This window comes from Oncorhynchus masou, chromosome 16, assembly GCF_036934945.1.
Source record: "Oncorhynchus masou masou isolate Uvic2021 chromosome 16, UVic_Omas_1.1, whole genome shotgun sequence".
Taxonomy (NCBI): domain Eukaryota; kingdom Metazoa; phylum Chordata; class Actinopteri; order Salmoniformes; family Salmonidae; genus Oncorhynchus; species Oncorhynchus masou.
Window position 1 is genome coordinate 17721561 of NC_088227.1, and position 11563 is coordinate 17733123.

Sequence of the window (11563 nt, forward strand, 5' to 3'; positions counted from 1 at the left end):
TTAGATGATCAAGGACCGTCAACATTCCATTTACAGTGACCCAAACTGTCCTTGATTAGCAGGATGGTTACCTCAGATAAAAAGAGAAAGAGAGATGGGCCAATACATTCCAGTTGCCTGGGGAAAGACAGAAAGGACTTGTTGAAGAATATATTACAGTTGCTCTGGGGGCAGTCTGAAGTATTCATCTATTAGAAGTCACACAGGTCATTCATCCTGGCGCTATAAAACATGTCATTATGCAGGCCAAAATACAGCGATTGAAACACATTGTTCACATTTTAGCTTTGCTCCTTTTTAAATACTGGAGTTTTTTTGTTATTAGCCAGCGTCTCAGTATCGTTGCCCCAGCATCTCCTTAATTAAACATACTCTCATATCTGCTAATTAAGAATCATTCAGCCTCTTTCAGTGTCCAGGTGGAAAGAAAAGGTCTCTTTTCCTATTTTCTTTTGCAGCGCTACATTTTTTCCACCATCACCAAAGACTTAATTGAATGCTCATATAATGCTAGCGCCTTGAGGTGACACAAGGACCCGGGGAGGGAGGGCATGCTTAGTGATGAAAAGATCCACACAGGTCCTAGGAGACATTTCATAAATTGGCTCGTTAAAGAGGAGAAAGATCAGCATGTTACATATTCCTCTTATTCACATAGAAACACAGACAGGTGCAAATAGAAAACAATCAAATCCCTCGGCTGTTTGTACACAGACTAGGCACTCAATGGACTTCTGCCATGTTCAATTGTCAATTGGTGGAGAAAATAAAATACCCTGTAGCTGGGAGGAGAATGTTCACTATGGATGGAGAAAACGATGTACTCCTCAGTCCCCAAGGCCATTGGCTCATTTTCTGGGAATGAGGGAGGAGAGGTGAGGTGCCAAACAATGTGAACCTTAGAAAATCAGGGGAGGGTAACGCTGACAGACAAGAGCGTATGGGATTATTAAATATAATGCAGGAAGGAAACACTGACTAGGTCCCGATGTATGTGTAAAGGGAGGTGGACAAAAGAGAGACCTTAGAAATACAACAAGGGGACACAAAAGGTTGGATGGAGCACCTTCTTTTCTCCTGGCAGTCTCTAAGCAACTTATAATAGAAGGTCAGACCAAGAAAGGTGGAGGGAGAAGTCAATAAAGTAACATCTCTAAATACAATCAAACACAAACACAGGAAATAGGTAGATGTGAGGACAAGAATAATTCCCTCAGTGTGCCGAGGGTATAGAAATCCCAATTTCATCAACATTGAGCATAATTACATTTAGATTGAATTCAATTCATGCCATGTTGAATGTGTGTATGTACAAACCAAAAGACAAAGAATAGATTCAGCATATTACAAACCCATTCAATATAGTAGGAATGAAATGTACAATGACATTGTTATGCTATGTGATTTTATAGTATTTTGTCCCACAGAAGTAGTAGAACCATAATTCTTCAGGGTAAGACTGCAGAGATAGTTATTGTGCTGCATGCCTTACCTCTAGCCTCCAGGCTGGCCCTGAGTGTGTCATATAACTTCTTTACCCATTTGAAGGGGGCTGCCTAAAGGAGGTTCTTGGTAGAACAACAAGGCTGTGTTTCTGTAAGAGAAGCACAGGGTTCTTCTTCTTTTTGGATGTTGTATAGAAATGTTTATTGTTTGCTCAAGGACAACCCCCCTCCCAAATTTTTTAAACAAATAAATTACAAATTGAATTCTCCAATTTCATCGTTAAGTTCCGTATGAGCCTTGATGTCAGTGTTCCATTGAGTGTCTGCTCTAGTGGAGATACAAGTATGAATAAATTAGCCCAGTGAGTACAGCAGGTCTCCTCCCTCATCCCCTCAACAAAGCCAGTCCACACCTGGCCATTTCTCCAGACACACATGTCCTAAAGCCACTGAACCTCATCTGGGCTGCCATAGAGACTGGGGGGGGGGGGGGGTGTCCTCACAAAAGCATCACATTGAAATGGACCAGTCATGCTTTAGGCCTGTGTGAGGGAAGAGGAGCATAAAGGAAGCAAATTATTAATTTGACTTCAATGTCGTCTCGGACAGACACGGATGAAAAGGATACAGACAGACACTGACCATAAAACACAGGTCGGAAGGGATACATCATAATCGTTTACTAATATCAAAGGGAGGCAGCTCTATTAATGTCATACTTTTGTTTGTAATCATTTCCAGTGAGTAACCGTTTATAGGAAAACAGCTGACAATAAATGTGCTATATTAACAATATTAACAATTATAATTTGTCCCTAAAACGTCTTTCAAGGTTGAAATTTAGCAGGAAAGAAAACGGTCAAAAACCCCTGATCTAAATAGCTTTTATATGGTGGTCGTTAATAAATAAGTCAGCTTGCAGTCTAATTAGATGTAGTGTCTCAATAAGTCTCTTTCACAACTCACAGCTGATAATAGACAAACACACGTAGACTTCATGTACAACATGAACATGAAGCCTCTGCTTTTCAGGTTCACGAGGGAAATTAACACATGCCATGACAAGCTGGCACGTAAGAAAGGGGTTTATATACACTCAATTGAACTCATATTTCCGTTTTAAATCGGCCCAGTAATTCCTTAAGAGCCACAATCTGTAAGATTTAAATACCATCAAACAGTGGGCTTCCAACAACAACAATGGAGGAAATGCATGAAATGAAAATGTTTGTAGGTGTCCTCTGGAAATTCAGTGCATCAACGGGAGAACACTTTCGTACAGAAAGTGCATAGCAGCTCACAATAATTGAAAGCCTCCTCTGTTAAATCGCTGCCAGAAAAAGTTTGAAATGGGTCAAACACGGGTCGTTCACAATAAGAGAAAAATTGTGTCTTAATTCACTCCACCCTATAATCCTTATTGTTAAAGTTTAAAGTGAAGAGTAAGAGAAGAGTGAATGGGGAATAATAACTTTGGGGAATAATCAAGGCCGTGATGTACAGTACAGAACGCAGTGAGAAGATTTTAAAGCCACCTTTGTCATCTGGAATAGAACCATTGTAATCCACCCAACCCTGTTTTGACTTCTACTTGACCAGCAACTTCTTTAGAACACTCTCTCTCTGAGACGGAATACTTTGCACTGTACTTCACAAACCCTTCACTTGACCCATGGGGCTTTGAGCGTAGAAATATAATGATTTATTTCTATGGTTCTGAATGTGTAATGTACAGTATGCAATGTGTAGACACCAACCTGTAACCCATGGCCCACACATCTGAGCTGTGTGTTTCACGTTATTCTACACTTAGAAAATAGAAAGACCTTAAAAAACGCTTGCCACCATAGTAATAATACACATTTTACACTGAAGAGGTAAAAGGTATTTAGCAATACTGTGTTACAACACATCTACAGAACGGTACAAGCTCAGCCGGTAGAAATGGAAATCAAAGATTGATGTATGTTTGTATACCATGCAACTGAAGAGTAGGAGAGCAGTGTTCATGTCCCTTCAGTCAGAGCCTAATACTTTCCTAATACCCAACAAGCTAGTGATCATTTACTGATCAGACAGGAAAGCTCACACACACACACACGCACACACACACACACACGCACACACACACACACACACACACAGGTCCAGTACCATTTGCAGCGGCCAAATCAGGTGTATGCAAGCCAGCGCAAGACATAACATGGCACGACTCCAGACGTTTATCTATCCTAAAATGTAACTAATGTTGGTTACAACAAATAACTTAGAAAGAATAAATTGGATCAGTTGTACAATACAATAGCGCAGCAGAGCATATGACTCGGTCAGGCAAAGAAGTAAAGAGGAAGGGTTTAAAGAACCAACAACTGTGTTTGAGTTTCTAATAGACAATTTACCTTGAAATTCTGCTACATGTAAGCGTGCAATGTCGAAAGCGTCCATACAAAAAGCTATAATTAAAGTGTACGTTTACAGTACATTTTGGCCCCTGCCTTTGAAAAAGAACAGAATGAGCGACTGACTGACAAGGCCCTACGCTATTCAGTTCAGACTGAGACTTATTTTCCCCTGATGGTATTCCAGCACCCTCTACTTGAAACATACAAGAGCATGACTGAATAAAGACACTATTCAAAAAGAGGGAGCAAAGTGTGTCAACAAAATGTTTGTATCGTAGGCTATACAACAGGGGCGGCAGTGTAGCCTAGTGGTTAGAGCATTGGACAAGTAACCGAAAAGGTTGCAAGTTCAAATCCAGTAGTGAGGCTATATACAGTAGTGAGGCTACATACAGTAGTGAGGCTACATACAGTAGTGAGGCTACATACAGTAGTGAGGCTATATACAGTAGTGAGGCTATATACAGTAGTGAGGCTATAACAGTAGTGAGGCTATATACAGTAGCGAGGCTATAACAGTAGCGAGGCTATATACAGTAATGAGGCTATATACAGTAGTGAGGCTATATACAGTAGTGAGGCTATATACAGTAGTGAGGCCATATACAGTAGTGAGGCCATATACAGTAGTGAGGCTATATACAGTAGTGAGACTATATACAGTAGTGAGGCTATATACAGTAGTGAGACTATAACAGTAGTGAGGCTGTAACAGTAGTGAGGCTATATACAGTAGTGAGGCTATATACAGTAGTGAGGCTATGTACAGTAGTGAGGCTATGTACAGTAGTGAGGCTATAACAGTAGTGAGGCTATATACAGTAGTGAGGCTATAACAGTAGTGAGGCTATATACAGTAGTGAGGCTATAACAGTAGTGAGGCTATATACAGTAGTGAGGCTATATACAGTAGCGAGGCTATAACAGTAGCGAGGCTATGTACAGTAGTGAGGCTATATACAGTAGTGAGGCTGTAACAGTAGTGAGGCTTTAACAGTAGTGAGGCTATAACAGTAGTGAGGCTATAACAGTAGTGAAGCTATAACAGTAGTGAGGCTATATACAGTAGTGAGGCTATAACAGTAGTGAGGCTATAACAGTAGTGAGGCTATATACAGTAGTGAGGCTATATACAGTAGTGAGGCTATATACAGTAGTGAAGCTATATACAGTAGTGAGGCTATATACAGTAGTGAGGCTATATACAGGCACCGGTTAGTCGGGATAATAGAGGTAGTATGTACATGTAGATATGGTTAAAGTGACTATGCAGATATGATAACCAGAGAGTAGCAGCAGCTACAAGAGGGGTTGGGGGGGTACACAATGCAAATAGTCCGGGTAGCCATTTGATTACCTGTTCAGGAGTCTTATGGCTTGGGGGTAAATACTGTTGAGAAGCCTTTTTGTCCTAGACTTGGCACTCCGGTACCGCTTGCCATGCGGTAGTAGAGAGAACAGTCTATGATTGGGGTGGCTGGGGTCTTTGACAATATTTAGGGCCTTCCTCTGACACCGCCTAGTGTAGAGGTCCTGGATGGCAGGCAGCTTAGCCCCAGTGATGTACTGGGCCGTCCTTAGTGCCTTGCGGTTGGAGGCCGAGCAATTGCCATACCAGGCAGTGATACAACCAGTCAGGATGCTCTCGATGTTGCAGCTGTAGAACCTTTTGAGGATCTGAGGACACCATGCCAAAACCTTTTCATTTCCTGAGGGGGATTAGGCTTTGTCGTGCCCTCTTCAAGACTGTCTTGGTGTGTTTGGACCATTCTAGTTTGTTGGTGTTGTGGACACCAAGGAACTTGAAGCTCTCAACCTGCTCCACTACAGCCCCGTTGATGAGAATGGGGCGTGCTCGGTCATCCTTTTCCTGTAGTCCACAACCATCTCCTTAGTCTTGGATACGTTGAGGGATAGGTTGTTATTCTGGCACCACCCGGCCAGGTCTCTGACTTCCTCCCTATAGGCTGTCTCGTCGTTGTCGGTGATCAGGCTGTTGTGTCATTAATGATGGTGTTGGAGTTGTACCTGGCCATGCAGTCGTGGATGAACAGGGAGTACGGGAGGGGACTGAGCACGCACCCCTGGTGGGCTCCAGTGTTGAGGATCAGCGTGGCAGATGTGTTGCTACCTACCCTCATCACCTGGGGGTGGCCCGTCATGAAGTCCAGGATCCAGTTGCAGAGGGAGAAGTTTAGTCCCAGGATCCTTAGCTTAGTGATGAGCTTTGAGGGCACTGTGGTGTTGAACGCTGAGCTGTAGTCAATGAATAGCATTCTCACATAGGTGTTCCTTTTGTCCATTTGGGAAAGGGCAGAGTGCAATAGAGATTGAAGTGTGGAGTGCAATAGAGATGGCATTATCTGTGGATCTGATTTCTTATAAGCTTCCGGGTTAGAGTCCCGCACCTTGAAAGCGGCAACTCTACCCTTTAGCTCAGTGCCAATGTTGCCTGTAATCCATGGCTTCTGGTTGGGGTATGTATGTACAGTCACTGTGGGGACGACGTCCTCAATGCACTTATTGATAAAGCCAGTGACTGATGTGGTGTAACTCCTCAATGCCATCGGAAGAATCCCGGAACATGTTCCAGTCTGTGATAGCAAAACAGTCCTATAGTTTAGCATCACTGGTGCTTCCTGCTTTAATTTTTGCTTGTAAGCAGGAATCAGGAGGATAGAGTTGTGGTTGGATTTACCAAATGGAGGAAGAGGGAGAGCTTTGTACGAGTCTCTGTGTGTGGAGTACAGGTGATCTCGATTTCTTTTCCCTCTGGTTGCACATTTAACATGTTGATAGAAATTAGGTAGAACTGAACACCAGCTTACTCTTAGTATTTCACAGCTTAATAATTCATACAACGTTGATTAACATTTGAATTGTGTCTGGGTGACAGAGAGGTGTAAAGGCATGCTTGAATGATAGCTGTTAATGGCAGATGAGCACAGAAAAATACATGAAAAGGCTAGCCTCCATCATGACAACAAAATACTGACAATAACAATATGCCAAGGGGCATATGGAAACCCACAGTCATTATACACTTGTTATCTTCTTCACTGCTTTGTATTCTCACATACATAACAACGACAATCAGGCCCTATTTCATATAATCATAATGGACTGTTAAAGCTCAGTTCATTATATTGCACTTGGCAAGGAAAGCATAAATTATAGTCACAGGCTAACAATAGCAACGTCACTCCAGGGTCTTTTATGTTGGATTTTCTATGAGGGATAGAAGTCTGGTGTATTTAATGGTCTTTCCTTTCATGTGACTGACTGAATATAGGCAGACGAACCCTGTGTGTGTGTGTGTGTGTGTGTGTGTGTGTGTGTGTGTGTGTGTGTGTGTGTGTGTGTGTGTGTGTGTGTGTGTGTGTGTGTGTGTGTGTGTGTGTGTGTGTGTGTGTGTGTGTGTGTGTGTGTGTGTGTGTGTCTGTCAGTGACAAAGAGGGATTGTGCTTCCTTTAAGATTGTCTGGGTTAGTTATAGGAAAGGAGCTCTCCATCTCGCTCATATACAGTCAATTAAAATGTTGTGGTTAGGCATTTTGCCAGTCACATAGCTGCCAAACTCAAACACTGTACTGTATACATAACCATATCTGTTTTTGGTTGCCAAACTTCATCATATACTTCATCTATCAATCCATGTAATAAAAAAATGATCATAATTTGCAATCATGTCACTATTGAGCCAAATTGGCACACACTGAGTCAACAGCCGCGGCTTTCAAAGGCCTTCAATGTTTGTCCTCTTGTTGTTGGAAACTCTCACTATTGCTTCGGAGATGAGCTGCAGTGATTCAGAGTTCCTGTGCCAGAATATGCAGTGAGATTCCCCCAGATATTTACCACCAATGAGAGAAATTCCTACAATATCTGATGCTGCTCTCCAGATACAGCCACACTGACCTGCTGCTCGCTCAGGGTTAAGACGCACACAGTTGTGGAATTCTTGGACCTCGCGTTAGTCACAACCCATAAACTGATCGACAACATCTCACAGGACTGTGGGCAACAGCGAACAGAGAAAATGACACCGGTATCCATTCACATTCACTATGATGCACTTTCAAATCAAAGGGATTCCTTTTCGTACAAATCATTAGGTTCTTAAAAACATGACAAAATACTGATGGCTGGATAGGAAATTAAATAGGTAAATACAGTATACACACATGGTAGAATAGGAGCTCATTCGTGACAACACATGGCACAAAACCATGCATCAACCAAAGTTTCCAGAAAAGGTACGAATGCCACAAGGGGTTGGGGTGAAACAAACAAACAATTGCTTCTCCCATTTCCGTCACTACCAATCTAAGGTTCTAGGGTTATTGCTCTGTAATCTCGTCGTTTCCAGAGGTTAAATTCCAGCAGGGACCTGGGAGACCAGTGTATGGTTAATATATAGAGTAAGCAGGACCGGCTCCAGGCATAAGCGACATAAGCGGTCGCATAGGGCCGGTAGGGGGCTCCAACCCCCCCAAAACTGTATTTCTACTTTTAGGAACTCAGTCAGGGTCTCCTTACTGTTGAGAGTTAGAATGGTAGAATACACAAGGTGCAAGTTCGAATTTATTTTGTGCATCAGCAGTTTTTCTGTTTTGTCTGTCACTGAAAGTCACTCAATGTCAGCTAACAATTTTTAGATTGGTAAGTTCGTCTAGCCAGTTATCTAAACTTGCCGTAATCATGGCGGAATACCGACCAGGCACGCAGGGCACTTCCTAAGGGGCGCTGACCTACAGGGGGCCCCCATTGATTTTGTTAGTCCCTCTCACTCAGATAGTATTAACATGGTATAAGCCTTGGAATAATTGATAGAATGCAGGAAAATCCCTTGAAAACTGGCAAAATGAGTAAAACTGCATGACATTTGTTATAAAATTGCCACATTTTCTCTCCACCCCATGGCAAAATGTGTAATACTGGAGAAAACGTGCTTCAAAAGGGCAACATTTTCTCTATGCCACATGGCAAAATGTGTAATACTGGAGAAAACGTGTTTCAAAACTGCAACATTTTCTCTATGCCACATGACAAAATGTGAAAATGTGTAATACTGGAGAAAACGTATTTCAAAACTGCAACATTTTCTCTATGCCACATGGCAAAATGTGTAATACTGGAGAAAACGTATTTCAAAACTGCAACATTTTCTCTATGCCACATGGCAAAATGTGTAATACTGGAGAAAACGTGCTTCAAAACGGCAACATTTTCTCTATGCCGCATGGCAAAATGTGTAATGTTGTTCTCCATAATGACTTAAACTAACAGCAGGCCGGGACTTTGGGAGGAAGGCTCTAAGAGTGTGACAGGAGGTTTAGACATCAAATCCCAGGATTATCTCTACATCGGTCAGGTTTTTAACTGACGACTTTGAAGTTCAGTTTCTCTCCCTGAGGATCATCATCACTGATGGTGTCTTTGTTCATCATTCAGTGTAATTACACACTGAGTGTACCAAACATCCTAATATTGAGGTGCACTCCTTTTGCCTTCAGAACAGCCTCAGTTCATCGGGACAGGGACTCTAAAGGTGTCGAAAGCGTACCAAAGGGAATGCTGGTCTATGTTGACTCCAATGCTTCCCACAGTCGTGTCAAGTTGGCTGGATGTCCTTTGGGTGGAGGACCATACTTGACACACATGGGAAACTGTTGAGCATGAAAAACCCAGCAGCATTGCAGTTCTTGAGACACTCAAACTGGTGCGCCTGGCATCTACTACCATACCCCGTTTAAAGGCACTTATTTTGTCTTGCCCATTCACCCTCTGAATGACACACATACACAATCCCTGTCTCAATTGTCTCAAGGCTTTAAAATCTTGCTTTAACCTGTCTCCACATCTACACTGATTGAAGTGGATTTAACAGGTGACATCAGTCACTGCTTTCACCTGGTCAGTCTGTCATGGAAAGAGCTGGTGTGTATAATCAAACAATCACATCAAGATAGAACAACATATAACTGTTTTGGATTTATAGTAAGTGTGATGTATTTGATTTATTTGGTTATAGTGATAGTAAAAATATTGATAAGATATTTGGAAATCAATATCTGAAATGTGATCATTTTCAACAGCTAACTCGTTTGTTTACAGGAAATCCATAAAGTACAGCAGATATTTTCCCACCCGTTATTTAGTAACATGTTAACAAAGCTGTTGGTTGGCATGCCTATTTAACCTCTGTTTATCCAGATACAGCACAGTTTAGTAATAACAGATTTAGTGGGGACAATGAAAACAGAAATGGATGTGATAGGGGTATTTTTGACACTTTACTGCCATCCTATGGACACTTCTGATACTACACATAAATACTCAAGGAGATTCATCATTCAAGACAAACACCACATCATCATTTTCACAGACAGGGAAATAAGACAGTGGCAGAGATCTTGTTGAATGAAATATTCATTTTTTTGCTATTAGTAAAAACAAAATAGTAGCAGGTAAAAATGTAAGAAATTAATGTTTTGTGTTTAGCTGCAAATACAGATTGGTGAATGATCCCATTCAACAAAAGCTTAATCATTGGCAGTACAGGACACCTCTGAATATTGTTCTAACAGAGGCTCCAGTCGGCGGTTGTGTGCTTTGCACTCGCTACAGACACACTCATTAAGGCACAACACAAAGACAAGATGCCAGTCAGTGTCCCAAAGCGCTTTCCAATCTAACCTCCTACATTACAATGTTGCTAAAGGTGTCCGCTCACTGTTCTTCCCAACACTGACATCTCAAGTGGCTAAAACGTATTAATGCTACCTGTAAAGTTGATATTGTGATAAAAAGGCAGCTTCCTGTTTGGCTGTTGTTTATCCTTTACTACTGATATCCTTATCTCCAACAATCACTTTACTGAACTTGTGTGTCTGGGAAGATATGAGTAAAAAGCTCATTAAAGTACATAATAATCCCTCTTCTGCATTGAAGGCAGAATGTAGAGGTGAACAGTACGAGGACGGAGATTATGTTTGGAATACATCCTAGTCAGACCCCTTTTCTCCCGTAGAAATAAGCTTGCTTTTGTTGTACCATGATAGAATACCAACTGTCTGGATGAAGTTAGCAAAACAGACATTTGATTCGACAGTATGAATAACCTGTAGAGGTATAAAGTCACAAAAACACATTGCATACAAAATTATATCTGAGGTGACTTGGGGGACTATGGGGCCTGCAAGCAGCACTATGATGTCATGTTAGAGGAGTGTGACGACGTGACGCTCTGACGTACAACAGTAAATCCACCAGACAGAGTGATGCCTGGTGTGCCTTACACATCACTGGGTCTCTCAGTCTTTGGCTCACCTGGGCTACATATGGAGACTCACCGCCTAATGCAAAGTTCTGGTTAAACATTGTCCCAAAGTTTGCGTTCAACCTTCTGTTGTTTTTACACTAAAGGCCCCGCAACTGTTGGGAGGCATTATTGACTTTGTAATTAAACTGTGTTAACGTTGGGAATTTTGTAATCATTACATTTCAAGCCATCTGTTCCTGTTCATGGGCTGAAATGGATTTTCCCCCTGAGTAGCTAAAGGATAAGGCTGTCATTTTGCTTTGTTTATTCATGTTGTGGAAACAAATGCTGAATAGTCTACATTAATCCATAGCCTGCGAGTGTACATATCAACTCCATACATTTAAATAAAGTGTATCGCTTTGAAATGATGTCATTTCGCCACACAAATGC